Below are 14,333 nucleotides of genomic sequence, written 5' to 3' on the forward strand. Positions count from 1 at the left end.
GACCATCTCAGCCTTCGCCTGAAGCCAAGGGGAATGAAACCACAGGGTCTCTGGCCCTGCGGCCCGGAGCCGTGTCTGTACTCTCGAGGCGATGTCTTGGGACACAAAGAGGGGCAAGGGCGGGCAGCAAGGGCACAGTCCCCATTTCACCTTTTCCCTGCGCGCCTGCTTCGGGGTTGACCCGCGGCGAGTAGTAACTGGGGACGTGTCTGTGCTCTCAAGTCAGCCTCTCCTGTGCAAAAGGTCGACCTCCAGCCCCGCCAGGGCAGGGTGCATCCTCAGGCTGACACTTGCTCACGGGGGTCGGACCGGACCTGGGTCCAGGGTCATTTGGCCGCCGCGCTCCGCGCTCGCGGCCAGGTTTGTCAGAAGGCGTCAGAAGGCGCCGGGCTGCGGAACGGCTGAGTCGCGCCTAGCGTCACCCACCGACGGTTCCCGGACTTTGCCCGCGGGTCACGTGTCCCCGAAGCCCCGAACCAGAACTGTTCGCTGACTTTCAGCACTGCGGAGTGGGAGGATCCTAAAGTAGGATTCTGAACGCCCAGAGGGGACAGGATTGCCCCCCTCCGGGATGACCAGCAGGCTTCACGAAACAGCTGTCACGTCCATCGCCGTTTGTGTTGGGATGGGGGAGGGGAATCCTGGAAGAAGGTACCTTAAGTCTGGGCAAAAGGCCATTGAGAGGAAGTGAGCGAGATGGAGGTCTCTAGTGACCACCCGCAACCTGCTCCCAAGGTGAATGGCTCCAAGTGGGTTAAGACATGGACGGGCAGAAGAACGCTGCTTACAAATCCACTTTTCCTTACCACACTGGTGCCTGGAGTAGTCCTTCCGCCGCACAGTAAAACTCATTTAGCTTCCTTTCTCCCCCTCCTTCCCCCATAGGGAAAACTCAATGTCTTCTCCAGATCTTAACCCAGTTGTTCTGACCTAAAATTAAAACACATCCTTAACGAGTGTTCACAGACAAGGGTGACTGTAGAAATTCTGCCTAGAAATAACGTTCTTTAGACTGAGGCTATTAACTGTAAAAGTTGCTTTTCTGCTATTTCCTTCTGGAACAAGATGAAAATTCCCAGTAAAAGCCAGGAGTGACAAAGTATTACTAGTATCCTGTTCAGAGTAAGGGAGAACAAAAAAGGTACTTCAATTCCTCCAAATTTTTCATTTTCGGATAACTTTAAACACCTTGGCATTTTTAAGATCCAGGTGGCATTTTATCAGTAATTTAAAGATTGTTAATTGGCACTAAGTTTTAATAGTTCATTTTGTTTTAACAATCAATTGAGTTTATTTTCCTTAATCAAAACAGGCAATTCCTTAAGCTTATTTTTAAAATCTGAACTTCTTTGCAAACCACCATACTGCTTGCTCCCGTCTAGTTAAGGGGTATCTAAAAAAACCAAATACTATGCATATTACAATCATGAGACACTATATGCAAAATAACACTGTATTAAACTACATGTTTTTAAATATCTGAATTAGAGTTTAAGGTTCAATATTTTCTTCTAAGGTGGGAGAGGTTTTTTTCATAAAACTGGTTAACAAATAATATTGCTACATACATATATCTAGTAATTTTTCTGGAATTAAGTACATTTTCAGTGAAATAAGCTTGGATTTATTGATGAGGTTGCTTGGTGGCAGTGAGACTTTGGAGGGAAAGAGATGGCATTGTTGCTGCAGTAATTTTCACCCTGAACATAATACGTCTGTTTTTAAAATTTGCAATGCTTGTCCATATCTGCTATGGATATGCACATGTAGAGGGTCTGTGGTTCTGAAGCAGCAAAGGACTGTATGTTGCAAATGGCTCCAATCTAGTGTTTAGGAAAACCTTGGATGCCTGCATTTCTATGGTTCAGAGCTTCAGCCAACCTGAGCCCCAAAGGTAAGCTCTGCAGTGTCTTCCACTCCCGTGTGGACAGCAATATTCCTGGCAGAGATCTGTAGGTTAAACAGGACCCCTGGACACAGGAGAACAGAGTGGGAAATGTCCCACCTATAGTTAACAGCCTCGTCCTCCTGGACAAGGGAAGGAGCAAACATCACACATTTATTTCTCCCACATAAAATCAGTTGGTGAGTTTACTTCTTTTCATTTTCTAAAAACAACACAGAAATTCAATGCAAAATGGGTTTCAAACTAAGATATATAGAAATCAGGAAATTCAATTTTTTGAACTGAGTGTAAATCATGTTTCATTCATACACAACACATGCCAGAATTTCCTTGTAGCAAGCATATTCACTCCAGACTGCAGATCTGCAGTATATCACAATATAATGTGGCAACCACAAGTGTGACTTCCCTTTCTTTCAGTCTTAATTGTAATATTATAGCAAATACGGTTTCAGATCAGGCAAAATGTGATCTACCTGTAAATCCTATAAAGTCTACACTTACCTATGTACAACCCAGCCTATAAGATTATGTTTCTAAGATTAAGGGGAAATTTTAAAAGAAAATCTTTTGTTGGTAGCTTTCCCATCTTCTTCTGGCCAGAGACTTAAGTGAGCTATTTTTTCTACTGATCTGTCAGTGTTCCCAAGCCTCACTGGGGCCAGGAAATTAACACAAGTTAGGTCTAAGATGCTAATAGACTTTCTGCTTGGGATCAGCCTGAACACCACATTTCCAATTTTCAAACTAATACCTATACACTCCTGCTGCAGTGAGAGCAGTAGGCATTTGGAGAGAGGAAAAAAAAATCTGGGGAATACGGGGGTGAAGAGGGTAACATATACAGAAAGGACAGAATCCCCCCCCCCAACACCCACATTGTCCCAAGGGGGTAAATATAACAATAAAGAATCAGCTGAACAGTTAACCTAACTGCTCTTAATTTCAATGTTTCAGAGAAACTCCCATCCCAACTTCTCGTTCTCAATTCCTGACTTGTAGAAAACAGGTCTAAACAGCTCTACACCTATTTTCTGGAGAGCCTGAAAGCTGAAGACATTGTTTACATAGATTCAGGCATCTTACAACTAATGTCAGTCCTTTGTGGAACAGGAGGTTCTCTCCCAACTCTGCAAATAAAATAGGATTGAAGATTACTAATTAGGCAGTGGAAACATCTAACAGAGATCCTGGAGAAGTTTCCAAACTTCTAACAGTGTCTACAGAACTAAGAATGTCTGCATTTGAAAAGGGGTGGGCCTCTTGGGTGCTGAGTGTGGAGAATACATGCGTGGGTACAAGTGTGGGGAGGCAGGTCAGGGCCTGATTGTATCTTCAGACTGTAACCTACATAGGTGGGATCAGATTGCTAAGAACACTTCCCAGGGGGTTCCTGGTGGGTCTTGGCTATCTTGAGACAGCTTTTGCATGGCTCTGGAATTTCACTTAAAGGCAGGTACTGTGCTCGGCTCTTCAAGGTCACCCTTTTCTATGAAAGAAGAGAAATCTACCATGGAGGAAGCCAGCCTTTTAATTTTTTAAGTACAAGAATCATCCCTATCTCCTTATAGGCCTGAAGAGAAATTCAGCAAGGTTGCATTTTCTTACTTTCGGAACACACTTACCGAGGGTGCTGCAGTGAAGATGGGCAAATAGCAGGTAAAATAAAGGGAAAGGAATTTGCAAAATAAATTTAAAAAATAAAGGGATAGGAAATATGACTTTAAAACAGAAGTAGAACAAATAAGTATTATTCTAGCCTCTCCATCTTACCCTGCTCCTTCCCTCCCCTGCCTCATGAAAATAAGCCACCAGAGTCCTCTAGGAGACTCTAAGTTTCTACTCTTAAACGGCTCCTTTTCCAAGGAGGAACAAGGTCTGTTTTTTGATGTGGGGCCTCAGATGCTCTGTTATTGCAACTTAATTTTGTCATTGCTTCTGTTCAAAGATTATTTGGAATGAATTGTTTCTTTTGTTTACTATCCAACAAACGACCTCTGCTAATCTTATATTTTATCTCCCGAACATATGGAAAAGCTATTTATTCTAGCCAATCACAATAAAGTGAAGAAAACCCCATTTTATGGAAAAATATATATCACTAGTCTGTTGATCATTAAAGATATGATTACCAGTGAAAACCCTCTGAAGGTGGCACATTTATGCTTCTAGGAACAGATGGGGACACGCATTTTCCTTGCAAATACTTTTGAAATTGCTCTACTGGTAGCAGTATAAAAATGATATACAGATGCCAGGGCCGGCATGGCTAGGATGAGTGCGCCAGATTTACACAGTAAAGCCTTCACATGCAGGCTGTCAGTTTTGATTGATCTCTACTATACCTCAGGAACTTGTTGACTAGGTAGGGAAACAGTGCAAATAATTCACTGCAGCAAGTCAGATAATTCACACAACCAATCGGTCTGCTTCACTTTCTGGCTGTGACATATGAGCCTTCCCTACAAAGATGCATCATTTTCCAGCTTGAGCAATATTCAATGTCAGGGAAGAAAAGGTATTAAAGCCACACAAAAGGAGGCGGACTATCATAGGACCAGAAGTTGTTTTAGTGATGGAAACCAGATTCAGCTCAAGTCTAAGTCCTACCAGAGCATTCAGGCCCAATTGTCATTATCATATTGATTAAAAAAAAAAAGTTCATCATAGTGCAATTTTAGGTTTAACGGCAACGGATCGGGAAAGAGCAAAGAATTATCCCACAAAAGCACAACATTCTTACCGCAGGGACGTTTCCCTGTTCCAGTTCGTTGATGGAGTTGATTAAGTTTAAATGAAGCAGACACTGGATAAAAGTAAGGGTATTGACCACTGGGCACTGCGATCCGTGCTTGAAAGGACCTGATACATGCAGAAAAGCAAGATTTGCTAAATGCTCTAATCTTCAATCAAATCTTACATCAATACAGACAAAGTTTGGTAATGAGAGATTCAATGAAGCATGCGGGAGAAAGAATTAATCCTCTTGGTCTAAACTGGCTTCAACTTTGAAGCTTGCTCCGAAGGAAAGACAGTTATCTAAATGCTAAATAAGAAACTTATTGTACTTTTCATGGCATGCTAATCTTTTGTCTATTTCATCTCTATTATGTGTATGCTCGTAGATTGCAGTTGTCATGGTGATTATATCAAGCCACGCTCAGGGAATGGTGGTGAGAAGCCAGGCACGGAGGTGGAAAAGACCCCCACGCAATCCACAGTATGGGGAGGGGGAAAAAAAGAGGGAGAGAGAGAAGTAGGCAGGCACCCAATACCGCCTGGGCTCCTTCCCCACCAGGTCCCTGCCTGGCTCTGGTTTGGGCCAATGAGGCTTGGGCCTTTCAGCATCTGCGTGGTCCCCTAAATGAGGCAAGCAACATTTGGTAACAATGGTGGCCAGGAGGGGATCCTTTCCCTGTAAAGGTTCCCAGCCTTTAGTCTGAAGGTCCTCCCTCTTTTCACCAAGTCCCCTTCCCCCTAAAGGCTGCAACCAGTAGGTGGAGAAGACAACAGGAGAAGGACAGAGAGAGGCAAAGGCTCAGACCCTTGCAGCCCCACCTGGCAAAGCGGTGCCCAGGGGCAGAAAGGTGAGTGATCAGATCCTGATTGCTGAAGAGGAATGTGTAGGGAGAGAAGCAACCCACAGAGCCCTAGAAGGAGGTGGAAGCTAGATGGTCACTGGGCCCTGGTGACCAAAAGTGACCCTGGGCCCTTTATGTGTTTTACAAAAGTTGCCAAATTAAGATGGGATTATAAGTGCTCCAGTCCTTGTCAGGGCTGAAAGGCTGGGAGCCTCAAATATGCCCCAGCAGTGTTGATGAAAAGCTTAAAAAGTAATAAAAAGGAGAAAAGAGCAGGAAAGTAACATGTATAACTCTTATTAAAGGGAAGAGCTACGGAGAGGTTGTGAACTTGAATCACTGTTTGAACTTTAATTTGTTCATTAACAGGATTTGCCCCTCACTGCGAATGTTATTACTTCCCTTTGCCGCTCAGCAACAACTCTGGGCATAATGAAAGAGTCTGGCAAAAAGTTAAACGCCTGGTAATTAATTCATTTAATTGAAAAAAAAAGGGGGGGGGGAGAGAGAGAGAGAGAGAGGTCCCACTGCAGAAGCAGAAGGCAGAAGGGTTGGAGGAGGGGGCAAGGCTGAAAACTGCATGGAGGCCCTCTCCAAGGCTCAATGCCACCCACCAAGGAGGGGACATGTGGTCTCTGATGAGGCTCTTTCAGCAAAATTAATGACAGCAGCACCCTGAATACCCTCTGTCCAATACCACCTGCCCCTGGTTCAAACCCTGCTGGCCAGGGCTTCAGCCAGGAGCTACTGTGGATGATCTGTTAGGGTGGCATGGATACCAAAAATACCATTATATAAAATACCAAATAGCATATATTCAAAAAACACCTCTCATTAAAAAGTGGAGGAATACATTTTGCTTTCTCTCCTTCCTTCCTTTCCAACAAGTTTCTTTTGTGGTCTTCAGTTTCCAAGATGGAGTGAAAAGGAGTATCAGAAGCTGGGTATAATCCTCATGTTTGCATCTTAGTATTAATCAGCCTTATTTCCACCCCCACCCCAACAGATAATTTAAATAAACTCAAGGGATGAGAAATGAAATACACTCCTTGCCCCTGCTCAGAAGCAACAGGACTAAGCCAGCTTGCTTTGCCTCTAACCTCACAGGGCCTGCCTTTTCCTTTGTCATTTATCCCCTTTCTATGTTTGTCAACCACTGTGCACAATCCCCTTGGCATGTGCATCCTCCTTCCAAGGGAAGCTATACTTGGCTACAGTTAACTACCGGGACACCCCAGACACCTCAGAGCTATTAGCACCATGTTGCCCTTGCCCCCAGATGGGAGAACAGTGAAATTCAGGAAATCAATGGTAGGTCAGTTATCCTTTCCTGCTTAATATGTTTAAGGCCTACCACCGAAAAGTAATAGGTAGTTGCAATTTCCTCACATTTTAAAAACTGGTGTCCATATAATCAATGCAACTTTCTTTAGAAAAACAATTCTCTACCATTTATTCTCCCATTACAAAACTACAATGGGCAGAAAAAAGAGAGAGGTGAGGAGAAAATGAGAGACAATATAAATAAATCCCCTTGTATCCAAAACTGTTTCCTAGGTTTGTATTTTTAATTAAATCACTTCTAAACCAAAGGGAAAGGACAGCATTTTCTCATCCAAATCACAATGTCACCAAACAAAGTCATCAAAATTATCATTTTGCTACCTCACCGTTTAACCCAATGTGACTACAATCCTAACCTCAAACTCTACACTGCTACAAATGACCTGTACTTGTGTCTTCCTGGAAACCAACGAAAGGCACAAACTCATTTTCATTAACAAGGAGAAAGGAACAAAAATTTTTAAAGGGCTATTTTTTAAGCTAAAGCAAGTTCTAGGACTTACTTAGCATTAAAGTTAGTTCCCACCTTTTACAGTCCCTGAACATCGAGTTCTATTTTCCAAAGTTGTGGGTCTATACTGATTTTATTCTGGACAAGTGACACTATTAGGAGTCTACACACAAAACAAAACACAAAGGTTCCCTAAATCCACACTGTTTAGTCTTTAGCTCTGTCTATAAAAAAAACTTTAGAGAGACCAGGTCAACCAGGTCTGGTAACCCTTCCACTATCCTAATCTATACACCTGTCACCTTACATGTGCAAAGTGAGTTTCTTCCTTTTTCCAAAACAGCTTTCAGAGTGCCTTGATATTAACTACCATAAACCCTCACATTACTGGAAAGCCCTGGATAGCTCTGATAGCCTGTAACAGCCCTACCTCCTTAAATTGGCCTTTAAGCCTCCTCACCACTCTCCCTAACTGGACATTTCTGGTTTGTTTTCCACTACTAGTTTACACAAGGCAAGACAGCTCTTCAGACAGCCCTCCCATTGTCCTCTCAAAACACCACATGGATTATCTTAATTTCATTGAACACCTGTGAGGTGGCAGGCACCATGTTAGGCATTACAAACATTATCTTTTTTTTTTTTTTTAATTTTTTTTTTTCAACGTTTATTTATTTTTGGGACAGAGAGAGACAGAGCATGAACGGGGGAGGGGCAGAGAGAGAGGGACACACAGAATCGGAAACAGGCTCCAGGCTCTGAGCCATCAGCCCAGAGCCCGACGCGGGGCTCGAACTCACGGACCGCGAGATCGTGACCTGGCTGAAGTCGGACGCTTAACCGACTGCGCCACCCAGGTGCCCCACATTATCTTATTTAATCCCTTCAACTTAAGGAGATATGATTACACCCATTTTCAGGTTGTAGAAACTGAGACTAAAGAAGTTAAGATACTTATCCAACCAAAATCTCACCGCAGAGACAGGATTCTTATGCTTATATATCTAGCTCAAAAGCTGGTTTACTTTCCACTCTGGCATACTCCCACCCCTGCTATACTGTGTGTTCTGATCACTACTTCTCCCGGCCATCCGCAATGCCTTCTCAACTCCACCATATATATCTGAATCCCACCCAGCCTGTAAATCCCAAAGATAATTCCCACCTCTATCTTGAAATCTTTCACCATTCATCCTAGTCCTTGGCAGACTGCTGAACTCTTCATTATCTGCAACACTTATATGGCATGCCTATTCTCTGCCCTGCACGGTCTTGTCAGTTTTCTTTTACTCAGTCCCTTCCAACCACATTGTAAGCTCCTTGAAAATGGAAATTCCTTTGTATTTCTTTCTCACTCCCCAGAGCCTAAAAATATAGCTCCCATTTGCTGAGCACACAGCAACAATCCTAAACAATCAGGTACAACAATCCTAAAAAGCAGATACTATTATTATTGTCATTTTGCAGATAAAGAAAACAAGGCTCGGGGCGATTAAGAAACTTGCCCAAACCACTCAGCAAGTAACAGATGTGATATTCAAACACAGACTACCTGAAACCAGTCAAATGCTGCAATATACAACACTGGCTCAAATACACTGTGCCTCACAGAATGTGAATTCATGAAGTATCACTGTGTGGAAGATATTCAACAAACTTCCAGGAAACCTCCCTTTAACCAATGACTTCAGACAAGGGGCACTGTTTTTACTCTTTAGTAGGGTAGATTCTGAAACTCGACAGAAGGAAAGATGAGTGCATACTGCCCCATAACATCCCAGACCTCTCCTTCTATTCTCCCCTCCTGTCTTGGAGCCATGCCCCCTGTTGGTGGGAGCCAATGATGCTGTCTTATCTGTATCTGTACTTGTGTTTCTGTGAGCTGGAGCTGCTGCTGGGGAAAGAAAAAGAGCCTCTGTAACTTTTAAATACACAGAGGAAAGTAGGAAAAAATAAAAGATACAAGTGTTAATTTTTTTTTAAGCCTGCAAGGGGTTGGGGGGAGGTTGTGCTATCTCTGCAGCAAAAATGGGTTGCTCCTGTGGGAGGAATAACAATTGCAAAAAAATGTTCACAGCTGACCAATTACACCAATATATGGAACTTCAATCAGCTTCTGTCCTCCCGTAAGATATGAAGATGGCAATGGGAATTAATGAAATGTCTAAGAAAAGAAGAACTTCTGAGAGTACAAAAAACAAGGCCTGGAAGTCTGGCTACTTTTCCCCCCACATGGAGAGCGTGTCTTCAGTGCCAATGCTGAAGATCTGGACTTGATAGTATTAAGCAAGCTGGCAGGTTTCTTTACAACCAACAGCCCTTCAGGAAGCTTTTTATTTTATTTTTTATAAATCTCTTGCAATGGCAACAGAGTACTACTTCTTATGAACTTGAGAAAGGAGAAATAATGACTACATTATCCACCTGTCTCTAGTATCCATGCTAAAACCACTCTATTCTCCCAAGTTCCCAAAGGTAAGTTTCCATCTTCATTTATATTTTGGTTTAAATATGTGTATAGCTCAAGAGTTACAACCCTTACCTTTACCTACAAAACCTGTGCAGTGGCACACAAAATCCTGCACTTGCACAGTATTTAATAAACCAAGTCCTTCCATTTACTTCGTCTCAGATTAGGATCAAAACTACCTTTTGAAGTAGATCCATGGGGTACCACTATGATTGATATACATTTTGCCTAAAAGGAAACCAAAATTTACTCCAAGTAACACAATTGGTACATGGTAAACCTGGTCTCCACTCCTGGTCCAGTTTTCTTTCTACCACATGATACTTCCCAATTTTCAGGGCAATTTCTCACCTTTCCTATATTCTGGATCCACATGTGAACTTTGTAAATCTACCACCAGGACCCTATTAATAAAGAGATGGGCTTTAAACTACTAAGAGCCTCCTCACCCCAATCCTATACACAAAATTTAATATTTCGACTCAAAGTAAGAAACATTTGGATGTTTATTAAGTCTATAGAAGATGAATAGACATAATGGTTAGGCTAGCCATTTCAAAAGAAAGGCTAACATCACGTCACTTATTTTTCCACCATTGTCATATCTATTGAGGATTTCCTGGGTACCTAATATTCCCTTGTACTTATAATGTAAAATTTAGGAGTTGTTTAGTCTACCTAATGGACAAACCAGGTCTACGCAGAAAAGAACTGGATCTGTCTACCTCGTTCACTGACCTTTAAGTTGGGTATGTAGCCCTGGTATCCAGGACCCAGCAGGTCCCCTTCCCTAATTTCTGGGCAATATCCAAGCTCATCAAAGCAGACAGGACTCAAATTTCCAGACCTTATAAACGATTGAAATAAGGTCATTCTTTTCGTCTCAGCTCAAACTTGGTTAGTCTCCATATCCAATCTAACTCTTGGGTGAAAGAGAAGAACACATTTGTTGCTTTGGGACTGTTGCCCTATTTCTTTATCTGCTGGCTGACCTTCCCTATGTAAGTGCACCAGCATTTGCAACATTCAGTTTAAGCTGGAAGGCTCTTTCATCTTTGTCCCCTGGCCTTGATCTCTCATCATTATGGTCTGAATCCCTGCTAATCACTAATGATCCCGTGGCCCTTTATATAATACTAAGGTATTAGACCTGAACTCTTAGAAAAATTCCTACTCAGCTAATTACATTCTTTCTGCTTTTCTTGGTACTCCATACAGTCTCAGCTGGAGTTGAATCTCAACTATTCCCTCAGATTTTAAATTGTTTGCTAGTGGTTTTTGGAAAGGAATTATAAACTCTTCCCTCAAATAAATTCAACTAATTATGATTCAAAAGTCCCATGACCTACCTCTTTCTCTTTTCGTAGTCTTTCTATTCCCTCTCTCATATTCTGGTCTTGAATATAAGAGTTTAACTTCACTGGGTGAGGAGTTTCATGATTCTATATTTTGATAGTATATTGTTAACTTAAAGCAGTACACAGTGGTTCTACTACATATCTACTTTGGGGTCTGTATTCACAACCAACTACTAAAAATGACAAACGTTTCAACCCACAGGTTACATTTAACCTACAGTCTAAGGATCACTGAATTTTTTGGTAATGGTGAATGCCTTGCTCACAAAATAGAATACAGGTGAAATTTGGTTTCTTAACTGAGTATGATTCTTTTATATTTCAAGGAATGTGAGCACCAATTCTATAGAACTATATATGGCAATCCTGAATTTAGCCCATGACATCTTGAATTTTTCCTATCCATTTCCATATTCTAGAACTTAACAGCTTTTGTAATCATAGCAGCAAAACTGAACTCTCATAAAATCCAGATCAACCAAATTCTTGACAACATAACTTTCTGAGCATGTCTCTGTACTGTATACCATTGTACTATACATGTATATGACTGTTAAATTAATAATTCATTGACAATCAAAGAGAATGTACAGCTCCAAATGAGCACTTTTCTTAAAGCTGTCCCTTGGCAGCTACTTTTATTCCAATGGTGCTGCCATTATCCAAACTATGTTTGTATAATGACTTTAGAACTAGTTTAAAAGCTACTAAAGAAAGCCATCTAATTGTCCTTCTGATTGTTTTGATCCCAAATTATACTACCCTGACTTGATCAGTCTCCCTACTCTTCAGGGCACTGAAAGTCTACAAAAGAAGATGACTTACCACTGCCTAGGCTTTTTAACAAGATGTGCTGTGAGTTTTGAAAACAGTGCCTAATGAAGAGCTCCAAAACAGGTTTGATCAATGGCAGCAATGAACGCATCATTGCAAACTTCCAGGATGACTAGCTGGATAAAGACACACTAAAATATATGTGCAAGTCCTGGTATAGTTGTCTATATCAGTTTATAGTCATATCCTGGTTACCCAGTTTCAGCTCTACAGCACACATTTAGAGTAGAGATAAAATTATTCTTAACATCTTCTATTACTGTACTTCACAAAATTTGACATTCTTTAGGTGCATCTTATATATTTCACACAGAAATGTCTTGATATTCAAGAATATAGGCATTGTTCTGAATTATCTGAAGCATTATCCACAAAAACATTCAAACTATAAATAATCGGGATAGACATATTGGGTATGTTTTTTCTATTTCTATTAAACCAATGAAAATGAGTTTTAACCAGGTGTATTTGTGACTACTTGGGATGTGTTTGTTTGCTTGACTTAACTGTAGGCCATTCTTATTTCAGATTGGGAGAGAAAGGAGTATGTGGCTTTGATTTTAACTAAAAATATCATGCCTTTACTCACACAAAACCAAATAGTCCAGTATACCATATGAGGAACAAGACATTTTTAGGAAAACTTGACATTCTAAAATAATTAAAAGAATGTCATAAGCCCATTCGATCACGCAAGCCCTTTAAACATTGTCTTTAAAGCCTTAAGGAGGGGAAAACAAACAAACAAACAAACAAACACATGCCACTGGGTAGGGACAGGGCACTCACTAGCTGGAGAAAACTTCCTGACCTGCAATTTTTCTTTCCTTGACTTACTACTTGAGAGTAATCAATCCAATTTCTCATTTGTATACATGAAAAGCCACAGTTTTTAACTCTTTCATAATAATATTCCTCAAATTTCCTGGAGCCAGGAGAAGATACACGTATTCTAGTTACACTTCAACAATTATTTATTAGCTGCTTATGGGGATCATGTTCAATGGCAAAGTGAAACGGAGGACCTATAACATAATGAATAAATACTTATTGAATTAATGAATGGAGGAAAAGAAAATCATACCTTGAGTCAACACATGCGGAGTCCATGGTAAAAGTGACTCCTACAGAATTTGGTCCGTGTAAATACAGTTTGTATTATATAGTATCAAGCCTAAAGTATTTGCTTAGATTTGGATGACTTCAGATGTCAGAATTCATTCATCAGGGCCCTCGCAATAGTTTTGAACTTAATCCCTTGTTTTAAGTGACTCCTGATAAAATCAGTCTTTAATACCCAAGAGTAATACCTAAGTAGTCATTAAGACTGGAGCTTTACACAATATTTACCTGAATTCCATACCTGAGATAAACTGTACGTTTCACATACCCAGCACTTGTACTAAAAGCATATGTGTCTCTCATTTAAGCTACCAGATGATTTTCTTGCACAACTAGTTTCCTCACTTTTCCAATTATTCCAGTTTTAGAAGATGTTTGGTTTCATAAATAGCGCCTTCTCCCTGACTTACTGTGGACTATTTGGTAGGACACATAACATCTCTGTTCCTCGGCATATATGATAGAACAGCAAGAAGATAAAACCCTCCTCCTTCCTGGGGGACTTTTGTGAGTATATTGATAAATACCTACAAAATGGTAAATGTTACTACCTCTTTCAGCATTTTGAAAGATGTCAACCAAACACAAAATATTTTTGGTGTGTGAATTAAAATGCCTCTTCCTGATGGTCTCAGATGTTTCCTTGTAAGATAGCGTGTCAAGAACTGGCTTATATATTATCCGTCCTCCAGAACGCACTGACATCACACTTCATAATAGCTTGGTATGGTGATTGCTGTCAAAATCGCCTGCATGGAAACATCCGTGCCCTAGACTGACATAACGTATTAGCGTGACAGAGGACTAAACAACTAAGAGCACCGCGCGAAGCCCCGACTTTGAGCACTTGGGACAGAGGGGTTGGTTACGTGTGAGCTGAAGGGCCTCAACCCTGCTTACGCTTCAACTTAGGAAGAGAATAAAAGTTGCCTGGAGGTCTCGTGGGCGAGGCGGGGAGACCAGAAAGGCAAGTGCCTGCGACAGGAATAGGAAAAACTTTTTTTTTTTTTTTTTTCAAATTCGAATCCCATCCAGGGCTAGGCCTTTGCGTCCCCCTTCTCCATGACCGCCAGGCGACGGCACACACTTTGCTGGGAAATAAAAACGAAACGAGGGTCTGGGGGTGCGATCGGCTCCACACCTCTCGGGTGAGGGGTGGGCAAGGTCTGGCACCTAACCTTTCTGGCCGGCGCTCTCACCGCATCCCCCAGCAAGCGACTCGCCGGCCCCGCGACCTCGGGCACAGGCGACCCCCACGCGGGCTCGC

The 14,333-nt window shown here is 41.6% G+C and overlaps 2 long non-coding RNA genes across 2 annotated transcripts in view; both read right to left on the bottom strand.

Moving 5' to 3' along the window:
• Positions 1–14,236, bottom strand: part of LOC147578166 (uncharacterized) — an 18,614-nt gene extending 4,378 nt beyond the window's left edge. The window contains exon 1 of the long non-coding RNA XR_015254869.1: positions 13,618–14,236. This is a non-coding gene — a long non-coding RNA (uncharacterized LOC147578166). The remainder of the gene's footprint in view (positions 1–13,617) is intronic.
• LOC147578165 (uncharacterized) overlaps positions 1–14,333 on the bottom strand; it is a 65,931-nt gene that overhangs the window by 51,034 nt on the left and 564 nt on the right. The gene's annotated exons all lie outside the window — the stretch shown is intronic.

Source organism: Puma concolor, chromosome C1 (genome assembly GCF_028749965.1).
Source record: "Puma concolor isolate L17-30 chromosome C1, mPumCon1.1.hap2, whole genome shotgun sequence".
NCBI lineage: Eukaryota > Metazoa > Chordata > Mammalia > Carnivora > Felidae > Puma > Puma concolor.